This window comes from Triturus cristatus, chromosome 4_2, assembly GCF_964204655.1.
Source record: "Triturus cristatus chromosome 4_2, aTriCri1.1, whole genome shotgun sequence".
Taxonomy (NCBI): Eukaryota; Metazoa; Chordata; class Amphibia; order Caudata; family Salamandridae; genus Triturus; species Triturus cristatus.
The window spans coordinates 299,066,622-299,079,192 of NC_140586.1; the positions used below are offsets into that span (position 1 = coordinate 299,066,622).

Here is a 12,571-nt window from a genome sequence, read left to right on the forward strand (position 1 = left end):
CATGTATAACCTACCCTTTGTCTACCACTAGTTCTGATCAGTTCTTCACTCTTCCCTGGGATTAGCTCAAGACCATGGGGAAGCTGGCCACTCATTAGCAAGACCCTAATGCACCAGTTACTTACCTTCGGTAACGATATATCTGTAAGAGACATTAGTTAGTGATAGATTCCTTACCTTAGAATTACCCCCAGGCGTCAGACTGGATCCGGAAAGTTTTCGTCAGCAGTACCCCTGCGCAAGGGAAGGTGGCGTTGTGCGGCTCCGCGTCCGTTGTAGGTGTCATGATCGCCCGGATGATGTTGTGGAAGCTACTTAGATGCCGCCCTCGCACGCTGACGTCAGTTCTGTACACGACTTTCCGCGCCAAGAATGCAGAGCCATGCAAGATATTGACCACTGGTGCATTCAAACTAGGGCCCTGAAAGGGATGACCTTAACCCTAGAAATCAGTTCGCAGAACGGGAAGGATGGGTGGGGTAGTAAGGAATTTATCACTAACTAATGTCTCTTACAGATATATCGTTACTGAAGGTAAGTAACTTGTGCATCTGAAAGAGACACTTTAGTGATAGATTCCTTACCTTAGAATAGATACCCCAGCAATACCAACCCCGGTGGTGGGTCTGCGAACCAAGATCACACCAGAAAGTCACGGAGAACAGAACGGCCAAAGAATCTGTCTCTCCGGACTTGACTGTCAAGGTAATAATGCTTAGTAAAAGTGTGCAGCGAGGCCCACGTGGCTGCCTGACAGATGTCTTGCAGGGGGACACCACGTCCCAATGCAGTAGTTGCTGCTGTCGCCCTGGTAGAATGGGCGCGCAACACCACCGGAGGTTCCTTTTTAGCCAGAGAATAACAGACTTTAATACACAAGATGACCCAGCAGGAGATAGTCCTCTTGTGTACAGCCCGCCCTTTCTTGGTGTCTACGTAGCCAACGAAGAGCTGGACATCCACCCGGAACTGTTGCGTGCGATTCAGGTAAAATGAGAGTGCACATTTTGGGTCCAGGCGGTGAAGCTTCTCTTCCTCTCTGGAAGGGTGCTGAGGCGGAAAGAAAGTGGGCAGCATAATAGTTTGCCCGATGTGGAAGGGAGTAACAACCTTTGGCAAGAAGAAAGGATGAGTGCGGAGCACAACCTTGTCCGGATGAACAGGCAGAAAAGGAGGCTTACAGGAAAGAGCCTGGAGCTCACTCACGCGCCTAGCGGAGGTGATGGCAACCAGGAAAACAGTCTTCAAAAATAGGAAGCGAAGAGGACAGTTGTGAAGCGGCTCAAAAGGAGCGCACATCAAATAAGTAAGAACCAGATTCAAGTTCCACTGCAGCATCACAAATGGAAGAGGAGGGAAAAGGGGAGTAATGCCTTTGAGAAATCTACTTACTACAGGGGACTTGAAAAGAGAGGGCTGATCATGGAGCCTGACAAAGGCCGAAATTGCAGAAAGGTAGACCTTAATAGTGCCCAGAGCAGAACCCTGCCGGGCCAGAGAAAGAAGGAACAAAAGGACTTCTGAAAGATGGGCAGAAAGGGGATCCACAGCCTTTGCTGTGCACCATGCCGCAAATTTGTTCCACCTGCAGGTGTATACCGATTTAGTGGAGGGACGCCTGGCTGCCAGAATGATATCATAGACTTCAGGAGGCAAGTCAAAAGGAATCAACTGTCGCTGCTCAATCTCCACGCATGGAGGTGGAGGCTGGACAGGTTTGGGTGGAGGACCGTCCCCCGTTGCTGCGACAGAAGATCCTCCCGAAGAGGCAGTCGGATCGGGGACCCACGTTCATACTGAGTAGCTCGGGATACCAAACTCTTCGAGCCCAGTCTGGGCGCACAAGAATGACTTGGGCCCGGTCGCGCCTGATCTTCTTCAGCACTCTGGGTAGAAGTAGTATAGGCGGAAAGACGTACAATAGACTGCAACTCTACTCGTGAGGAAAAGCGTTGCCGAGCGAGTGCCGCCTTGGAAATTCCAACGCACAGAACTGCTGACATCGCACGTTCTCTTTGGTGGTGAATAGATCTAACCAAGGCTCTCCACAGTGCTGAAAGAAACCTTGCGCCACCTCAGAGTGAAGACGCCATTCGTGATCCATCATGCACCTGCGGCTGAGTTCATCCACCCTGGTGTTCAAAGAACCTGCCAAGTGTTGAACCACCAACGAAATGCCTTGACGTTCCAGCGATGTCCAGAGACGCAGAGCCTCCTGACAAAGGGTCCACGGCCCCACCCGCCTTGATTGTTGCAGTACCACATGGCGGTGGTGTTGAATATGTGAACACCTGCACTACTCTCCCCTTGACAGAGGGAAGAAATGCCTTTGGTGCAAAGAGGATCGGCCGAAGCTCCAGAAGGTAGATATGGAGCCTGGACTCCGCTGGAGACCAGAGGCCTCTGATCTCCGCCTCTCCCATGTGGCCACCCCATCCCAGGAGGGACGCATCCGTCATCACCGTGTGCTCCAGTTGGGGAAGGGAGAGGGATCTGCCGCTGGTCCGTGAGCCACCACTGCAAGTCCTGTGCAGTGCCCTCCGAGATCTGGACGTAGTCGGACAGGTTTCCCAGATACTGCGTCCATTGGAACTTTAGGTCCCACTGCAGAGCCCGTTTATGCCACCTGGCATGATTGAGCAGCAGGATGCAGGAGGCCATGAGGCCCAGCAGTCTCAGGGTCTTCCCGACCAAAACCCAGGACCAGGGCCGAAAGATCGGAATCATAGCTCGAATGTCCCGGACTCGCTGCTCGGGAGGATAAACCCGAAATTGCGTTGTATCCAGAACCGCTCCGATGAAGAGGAGCTTCTGAGAGGGAATCAGATGCGACTTCGGCATGTTGATGGAAAACCCCAGCGAATGCAGGTGGTCGGCTGTAGTCTGGCGGTGGGAGACGACTGCCTGGGGCGAGCCCGCCTTCAACAGCCAGTCGTCGAGATAGGGGAAGACTGAAACCCCTGATCTGCGCAAAGGAGCTGCGACCACCGCCATCACTTACGTGAACACCCGAGGGGCGCTGGTAAGGCCGAAAGAGTGCACGGTTAACTGAAAGTGCGCATGGCCCACCGTGAACCGCAGGTAACGCCGGTGGACCGGCAGGAAGGGGATATGAAAATAAGCATCCTGCAAGTCCAACGCTACCATCCAGTCTTGCGGGTCTAGGGCAGACAAGACCTGAGCCAGCGTGAGCATCTTGAACTTCTCCTTCCGGAGAAAGCGATTGACGTTCCGGAGGTCTAAGAGAGGACGCAGGCCCTTGTCCTTTTTCGGAACTAGGAAGTAGTGGGAGTAACAACCATGACCTACTTCTGGCGTCGGAACAAGCTCGACGGCCCCCTTGGCCAAGAGGGCCGCAACTTCCTGCTGGAGAAGTGCCAAGTGATCCCCCGACATGCGGTGGTACTTATGCGGCATGGCTGGAGGGGTAGTCTCGAAGGGGAGGGAGTAGCCCCGTTGGACTATTTGCAGAACCCACCTGTCTGAAGTGATGGTGCACCGGTGGGGGAGGTGATGGCGAATCCTGCCGCCCACTGGCGTCTGGTGGGCCTGAAACACCGGACTAGGAAGGTTTTGAGGCAGCGGAGCAGGGGCGGTGGTGGACTGACCCACCCGCTGGCCCCGTGACCCACCTTGGCGGGCCCCCCGACCTCGGCTGCGCTGAGACTGCGGCTGAAAGGAACGCGTTTGGGCACCTCGACCCTGACCTCTAAAGGAGCGAAAAGAAGACCCCAAGGGAGCACGCGCAATGGCAAGACCCAAGGACTGGGCCGTAGCGCTCCAAAGTGCTATCCGCCTTGTCACCAAAGAGGTGTGTGCCATCAAAGGGCATGTCCAACAAGGTGTTGTGGACATCCCCTGAGAAGCCAGTAGTTCTGAGCCAAGCATAACGGCGTAGAGCCACCGTTGTGGAAATTGCCCTACTGAGGGAGTCGGCTGTGCCATGACCACAACGGATAGTAAATTTCGCAGCATCTCTGCCTTCGGTAATGGCTTGGGAGAGCACCGCCCGAGCCTCCACTGGACACCGAGGCAGCACCTGTGCGACTGCGTCCCACACAGAGTGGGAATAGCGGTCCAACAGGCACGCATTATTCACCGCCCGCAACCCGGAACTGGCTGAGGTGAAAATCTTTTTCCCAAACTGCTCCAGTTTTTTAGATTCCTCGTCCGGAGGTGCGGAAGGGAACGCGCTCGGAGAAGCAGAGGCCTGGACAACCAGACTATCAGGCGTTGGGTGTTGCGTGAGAAAACTGGGGTCGCCATGGGCCGGGCGATGACGTCGTGCCACACTCCTATCCACAGGAACCCCTGTGTTAGGCTTGGTTCAGGTGCTTAACAGAATGTCTGTAAGCGCGTCATTAAAAGGCAGTAGCGGCTCCACAGAGGAGGCCGGTAAGGAAGAGGGGCCCGGGGATAGGGAATAAACTCACCACCTGGAATCGGAATCGGAGGATAATAGACCAATCCAGGGTAGACGTAGTCCAGCCCCGTAGGCAACGGCGTCGTGTCCGGCGTCGGCTCTGACAGCGGTGCCAGGGCCGATGACGGCACCGAGGCCTGAGCCGATGACGGCGCCGAGGCCTGAGCCGACGGCGCCGCAGGGTATCTTGCCAGCGTAGCCGGGGCCAAAGACGGCGGCACAGGGGCAGAGCCACCCTACGGGTCCACGGGGCCAGAAGGCACACCGGAGGGATCCGATGTGGGAAACAAACGGTACATGGCCGACAGGAATACCTGTATTTCTTTCGGAGTTGCGTGCGGACCCAGGAAAGGCGGGTAGGCTGCAGGCAACAACGGAGGCTCCACCGGAGCCGCGGGGGAGTGACCACCCGCCCCATCTACCGTGTCCCGAGACCGGTGAGGGGTAGACGAAGAGCGACGTTGCTTCTTTGACTTCTTATGGCACCTTGACTTACCTGTCCCCGATTCCGACGAACGATGGTGTCGACCCCGCGACCTTGAGCGGTGCGGAGCCGACTGCCGGGCCTCAAACAACTTTCGGGAACGCTCCCGCAAAGACTTCGGCTCCATGGCCCGACAATCGGGGCCGCCTTGGGGTCATGTGCATGCCCCAAGCAGAAGAGACACACGTCATGCGGGTCCGCCATCGACATGGTCCAACGGCAATCACTACAGGACTTAAACCCGGGCATTCCTATTGCACCAGGAGTTGAGTACTCGATAAAACAAGAGAAACAAGTCTCAAAAACCAGGCTAAAAGATTAACTATGAGTACTGCTCACTTTTGGATCTGCGCTTGCTGGCGCGGAAAAAGAAAGAACTGACGTCAGCGCGCGTGGGGGCGTCTAAGTAGCTCAGCAGCGTCATCTCGGAGACTACGACGCCAGCGACGTACGTGGAGCCGCACGACGACGCCTACAGACGCGCAAGAGTACTGCTGACGAAAATTTTCCGGATCCAGTCTAACAAGAGGGGATATTTTAAGGTAAGGAATCTATCACTAACGTGTCTCTTTCAGATATTTCTTTATGTAGATGTCACTGTATTTATATGTTCAACACCCTGACAAAATGGTAGAACTTACAGTCGGGGAAATACATAGTAAGGCTAGGATGTTGGTCAGGCCGACAAATTAATTGGGATAAAATCTCAAATATTCCAGCTGATGGCTGTAACCGGTGAGGTGGATTGTGAATACCCATTGCAACAGTGACTCGATTCGGTGAGCTATTTAGGTGTACCTATAAGCAAAGGTAACCGGCTTGAAATTCAGCTGAGCCACAATAAGACTGAGACACCTGTAGCACTGGCTGCCTTAATCGGATTCCTGTACCTGTTCAACAGTCTGCCGTGTGGAGCTGACACAGAACTTTATCCGTACACTTAGAAGCTGCCTGCTTAGATTGGTGCGGAGCAAAGAGCAGGCGTAAATTAAATGGGATGTTTTGACAATCCTTATGGAGTGCAGTGTGTGTGTAATCAAGATTCTCTCACTGCAACAGCATTGCCTCCAAGCAGGCCAGAGAAAGAAAGAGAGTGGCACAGCAGCTTGCTTTCTTCACACAACCTTGTTTATTTCGAATTCCTTTAGTGCAGAACATGGCTGACGCGTTTTGGCAGAGCCCTCGACTGGAGATATATATACATATATAAAACTTAGCATGATTCGGCATCACTCCCCACCACACTGCAAACATATAGGGATAAAGCGTAGACTGGCTTAGCAGACTTCTCTGCAAACAGCCATGTGTGAGCAGCCAGGCACTGTTAGACAATCAGTTGACATGGTGAAATCTGCATGTCAAGGTGGTGGTAGTGGTGGTGGTGGGGCTGGGGTCTAACGACATTTGCTGGTCTAAAGTACCCACAGTTGTCATTAATACCTCCCACTGATAACCATGTCCTCTAGCCTTTGTGGGAAAAGGGTGCCATACAGATATTGCATGCGCTACTGGTAGATATTTTATCAGGTAACAATTTTATATCACTGCAAAAATATAAAACAAAGCTGGGAGAATCCTTGGCAATAGCTATATTTAAGACTCCCTGTTCTTCATTTTTACGGATGTTTACAGATGGACACATGTCTGCATTTATTTTTAAAAGTGAATAAATACAGGAAATTGTGCTTCTTTTAAGTGACTCTCCGTGCTGTCTTTCACGAATTGTAGCCTAACAGCTGAGCAGAAAGCATGGGAAATTTTAAAAAATTATGACATTTCTTTAAATAACGTCATATGTCAACATACATTTGTGGTATAATGCTATGTATTGTTAGGTGATATTTGGCAGCTTAAATAGCTAAATCATGACATACATCAAAGAAGGAGTGCGTCTCTATCAGTTAAATAAACATGGAAATGTACAGTTTTACAACTTCAATTATAAACAAAACATAAAATAAAAATGGATAAATATACATTAAATGGCCAAAAAATAAATATGGATAAATACAGATGGAAACGCTCCACAAAAAAACTTGTATAAAACCGGGAGCCCTAGTTATAATACAGACTGCTGCATGGGGAGGCCTGCAATTTCAACTTGCCCCTTCGGATTTAGAAAGCCTAACTAAAATAGATGAAAAAATGGAAATGAAGAAGACCATCTTCTATATTTACGTTGAAACCAGCACACTTGCAAAGTAGAACCCTTTTCTGCCAAATGGAACCTGGAAATTGATCTCAGCCAGGATCTCATGGAGAGCTACCAGGAATACTGATGCGTGTAAGTGCATAATGGTCCATTCAACTTCCAACATAAGCTTCAACGTTTTCATTTCCTCCCCTGTCTACATATTACTCCTAAACACACATCCAGGTACACCACCGAGGGACCTATCAAATGTAAAAAAGAAAAAACGATCCTACAGAAAAACTCCCAACTTCATGCAGCAGGGAAGAGGGTGTGGCGCAACGGCATGAGCTGCAGACTTCGGAGCCAGTAAGAACTAGGTTCTAGGCTCTGCCTCAACATCCTGGGATTCTGGGCAAGTCACTTAATCTCTCCGTGCTTACAATTCAGTGCCTTGAGACCTTCATGGGTGATTTGGTGCACTTTGCAAACCCTGGATTTATTTATTAATGGTCTGGCATGGCAGTGCCCACTGATTCAAATATATTGGTGGGAAGTCTTTTCACCACTGCATAGGATGACCCATATCCACATAGACAGTACATCACTTGTTGAACTACTGGGATACACTGCAGAGATACCAGTAACTGACAGACAATTTGTGTCCATGCCGTTGCTGCTAGCACCATTCCACACTTACACAAAGACTGGATTTCATATATTGTAACGAAATGGTAGAAAACTACACAACCCTAACTCACTGCTGTATACCTCTAGAACAATGTAATAGGCCATGAGCTGGGACACGAGTCAATCACTGATGTGTACATTTTCATGGGAATTGTTTTTTGGGATAGATCACTATACCAATAAATGCACTATTGTGTTGCACTGTCCCTAGCTCCAGATAACACTTATGGGTAGTCACCAAAGAGCCACAAGGGTTGCAGAGAAGCTAATGTAAAATAAATAGGGTCAATAACTGTATATTGACAAGTAAACTGTTAACGCAAGGAATAGCACGTGAAGTATGTAAATCTCATAGTGCATAATTGACTCTACAATGTACAAGAAGAAACATATGCTAGAAAACATTTGATAGTGAACAGAATTTAAATAAGAAAATGTGCATGCATTCCACCGAGACTTTGTACTGCTGTAATAGCCGTAATAAGACACTTAGGCCCAGATTGAACAACATTTGGAGCAACTTCACACTGCAAGACAATTTGATGCGCGGTGCCTAATGAAGAGAGCAGAAATTTGCCAAATGTACTAATATATGGTGCATTTCTGCTCTCTGTCTGCACTGGTGCACTTGCATGCGCCAATGCAAGCAACCTTGCGCCACGGTACAAGGGTGCCTGCGTCACAGGAAGTTTTGTTTTTGTGGAGGAAGGACACCTTCCTGCACAGAAACAATCCTCAGAGGCATTTCCTCTTTCTGTGTGTGCAGCACACGTGGAAAGAGAAAATAATGACGAGAAATAAACATATTTCTCCTTATTACATCTCACCTGGGAAGATGTAGCATTTTTTGACATTCCCAAATTTACTAGTCTTAGTAAATCTGAGAATGTGCCACAAACCAAGCGTGGATGCGTGGGAACACCCACGCTCCACTCACGGAACGCCTTTCCAATGCAGAGTAACACAAAGCAGCAACTTGGGCTGCTCTGAGTTACTCCAGATTCACTATGGCATGCAGAGCCATGCAAGGTGTCTCTGCGGGGCATAGTAAAAAGGACTTAAGGGCTTGTGTTCCCTTGTGTGACACAAGGGCAGAGCAAGCCCTTGATAAATCTGGCACTCAGTGATGAAACCTTACATGTGCATTTTTGCACAGGCTGGGATGGTGGTGACAGCCTACTGAAGAATAGCAGGGAATTAAACTCCTCAGGTCTACCATGGCTGGTCCCCAGGGTGAAGATGCACTCCAATGATCTCCTTAACGAAGCCAGCAGGAATACCTTCCCGGAAGCAAAACTGTTTGCAGCAACAAAATACGTGTAACATAGTATACTATCCTTGATCGGATCCACCTTGTGTTCCTAAACCCAGCAACTGACAAATGGTTTTCATTCCGCAGAACAGCAGCCCTCCATACCCTCCATGCATCTTACTGGCATGTGGAGATAAACAACTTTGGAGACCAGGGCACGACTACTGCCAAATTCAGGGACTTGAGGCTTGAATTCCTCGCTCACAGTTCATGATTACCAAAGACTGTATAGCTTGAAAACTTTCAGTGTGATGGGATAAGCATGCCCCTCAAGTGTAAGACCCATGTCTCTCAGGCCCGCACGGACACGTTATGAATATGAATGCAATATAGGTCTACCTGCACTTCTTCACAGCATGCATTATTAGTGTTAACAGGGGGAAGGAGGATGCAAACATTCCTTATCAATGCATTTATTCTTTGCTGGAGTAGAGGGAACCTGGATGCAGAATTGGGATAATTATCCTTTGTTGAAAAAAGAGCTATCTCAGAAACCCCCATTTGTGTTGCCTATTAACTGATCTGGTTCTCTTCTCATCATCAATGGCATCCAGATCTTGGTTATCACTATAAACAGTGTTGTTGTGCTGTCCTTGAATAAATATACAAAATACTGTAAGGACACTTGTCTGGCAACATCACAGTGCATACCTCTTGTGATACCTTTGAAAGAACGGTTGGCTTAGCGTCTTCTGTTCATTCAAGAAATGCATTCCAGTGGCACTGAACAGCCAAACTTGGACCAGCTTCTTGTAAAATTTAGTTTGGAAAGCCCATCTAGCTCTAGTTTGAGGTCAACAACATTTATATGTATTGCAATTTCCAAGGACATTCCTTGGCCTGGCACTGAGGGATTCACCATAAATGCTGGCCAACCTGCCAGGAATGTAAGTGCTGTAATATCACAGAGGGTAGTGTGCCTGAGAAAGTTTGCCTTAAGTGCTTGCTTGTCTACGAGTACAGAACATCCTATACATTCTGCTGCAACCTCTGGATCCTCCCAGCCCCCAGAGAATGCCTAGCCAGTTCTTGAACAATCGTAAGTGTAGACGCAAATGTGGTGCCACGCATCTAGGTATTGGCACATGCGGAACCTCTTTCAGCGCAGCTGTGCCTGCACTACTGACAACCATTTGGTGTAGATGTTGTGAGCGAATCTGATCCCAACTGAGGTATAAAATTTGATTGTATAGTGAGTGGAAAAAATGTGATCCAACATTTGACCATGTCTGTGTTGGGCCAAGGCCTTCGGGAAAGGACTAGGGCATTAAAAGAGTCACTGGCTCAAGGTTATACGATGTTTCCATGCAGCTGTGGAAATCACCCAAGTAGCAAAATGCTGGAGTGGATCAACTTCAGAGGCATAATGAAAGCATGATAGCGAAAGATCCGTGGGAACAAAGGAGCGGTAAACTGTAGGGAATGTTACTGGGTCGGTGAGGGAAAAAGTGCATACATCAATGGTGGCTACAAAGGATGATACCATATACAGGTGTGTGTCCAAAATCAAGTGACCCTTTAAAGACGACAGCTGCACCACCCAACACTTGAAATGCAGCAATAAGGGGGTGGTGATCATTTATTCCCTCCTGGGTAAGCCTGGGCAAAGCACTACGCTACGCTCGCGTAGTTTGCAAAGTTCGCGCTACTTTGCACTACGCGAATTGCACGTAGCACAGTGCGAACACGCGTAGCGTAGTGTTGCGGACATTTTTTGCTTGCTCGCGGTCCTCAACGTCAAGTTGGCGACCGCGAGCAAGCAAAATGACATCCCAGCGAGACTTTTTCCTTGTTCACGATCAGCAACATCAAGTTGGCGATCGCGAGCATGGAAAATAAACCTCCCGGCGAGATTCCCAACGCGGGGAGGTCAGGTTTCTCATTGCGAGTGGTCACGTATGCTCGCGACCGCTCGCGATGAGAATCTACCAGTTCGCGTTGAGAAAGCTGCCGCTCGAGTAAAAATCTACTCGAGCAGCAGAAAACTACAGTTCGCACTGTGCAAGATGCCATTTTCAATGATTGCACAGTGCCGGTTGCTTGTTCGCACTGTGCAATCATTGAAAACGACATCTGGCACAGTGCGAACAAGGTACTACGCAGTTCGCGAAGTGCTACGCGTAGCTCGCGTAGTGCGAATTGCACTTTGCGTAGCTTCGCGAAGTGCTACTTCGCGAACTACGCCCAGGGTTACTCCTGGGGTTGTAAATTAGACGACCAGGCCTCCATCTACTTCGAGCCAAGTTTTGTTCATGCATGTAAACGTACAATGTGTGTTGCACAAAATATCAAGGCAGTGTTTTGACAGTGATGGGGAAGTTATCGAAACATCTTTCGGGGCAGAGGTGTGCCAGGTAAATGTCACTGTCATAAGGGAATCCCATAAATATGCCTATGGTCGATACCAACTTTTTTGTTAACTTTTCAATATAAAGAGCTTGTGAATTTATAAAAGATCCATGCTGCAAAATCTCATGCACCAGCCAGGCTTTCAAATAGAAGGGCTGGGCAAGTATAAGTACAGCAAGCAAATCAGGACACACATGGGTGGCAGCAAAGGAAGTCTTATTTGACAGCATGGTGCATTCAATATCCACACGAGGCACATTTCAGAATGTTGTGGTTAGGGCAGGACTGGCCGTAGCGGGCATCGGGCGTTTTCCCAGGAGGCTGGAATGGTGGGACGATTTTGCATTGGTGGGACTGTTTTGGTTACTGGGGGCGGTTTGGCTGCGGTGCTTCTATATCGGCCCCCAGGTAAAAAAGCAGCTGAGGGGCTGATCCGTCAAAATTGCCAGGGCTGCTCTGGGTTCCCAATCTGACCCTAGTTGTGGTCCTTGCCAGTACTGAAGGCTCTAGAGACCAGAGTTGTGTACGCTTTGTAGAGATTCAGTTTATATCTATGAGAGACCATGCTAGTACAAAGGAGTGACTGCAAAACTGTATAAAACATGTTCTCAATGTCCCCTACAGGAAGCCTTTAGAACGGGCGTCTCAGGTAAGCGGGACGGACCATCATCAGCCGTGGGACTGGTCTGTACGGCTTCTGACTACTAAATGCAGGTGGGAGGCGCCTCACACACCAATAGAGCATATCAGGCTGGACTGACTGATATCAGGACTATTAAACTAAGGTGCCACGTGCTAAACATGGATGCTGGCCAGCTGGCTCAGCCTGATAACCTTCGAAAAGGGCTTCTTCCACCTGTTCTCTTCACGTCACCCAGTTTCACCTTTATGGGGTCTAGTGTAGAAGAGAAGAGAACTTGCAGATTTTCTGTCAACGAAATGGCCTTGCAAGATTATGGATTTGATCATTAGAATCTGCTAATTGCTCGTGACAATTAATACAAGTACTTTGAAAGATCTGTAAGCGTCATCCAAGTGAAGAGGAAGAAAACAAAAAACCCACAGCTCTAAAGATTTGTTAGTAACTGTGTTTATGGGAACCCTAGGAGAGCTGAAAAACTAAAGTACAGTAGATCAACAAATGCAAGAGTCCCATTCAAACGAAAATTGGCGAGCCTACAG

The 12,571-nt window shown here is 49.0% G+C and overlaps 1 protein-coding gene across 2 annotated transcripts in view; it reads right to left on the reverse strand.

Annotated features, from left to right (window-relative positions):
- COP1 (COP1 E3 ubiquitin ligase) overlaps positions 1 to 12,571 on the reverse strand; it is a 689,508-nt gene that overhangs the window by 178,231 nt on the left and 498,706 nt on the right. The window lies entirely within an intron of this gene.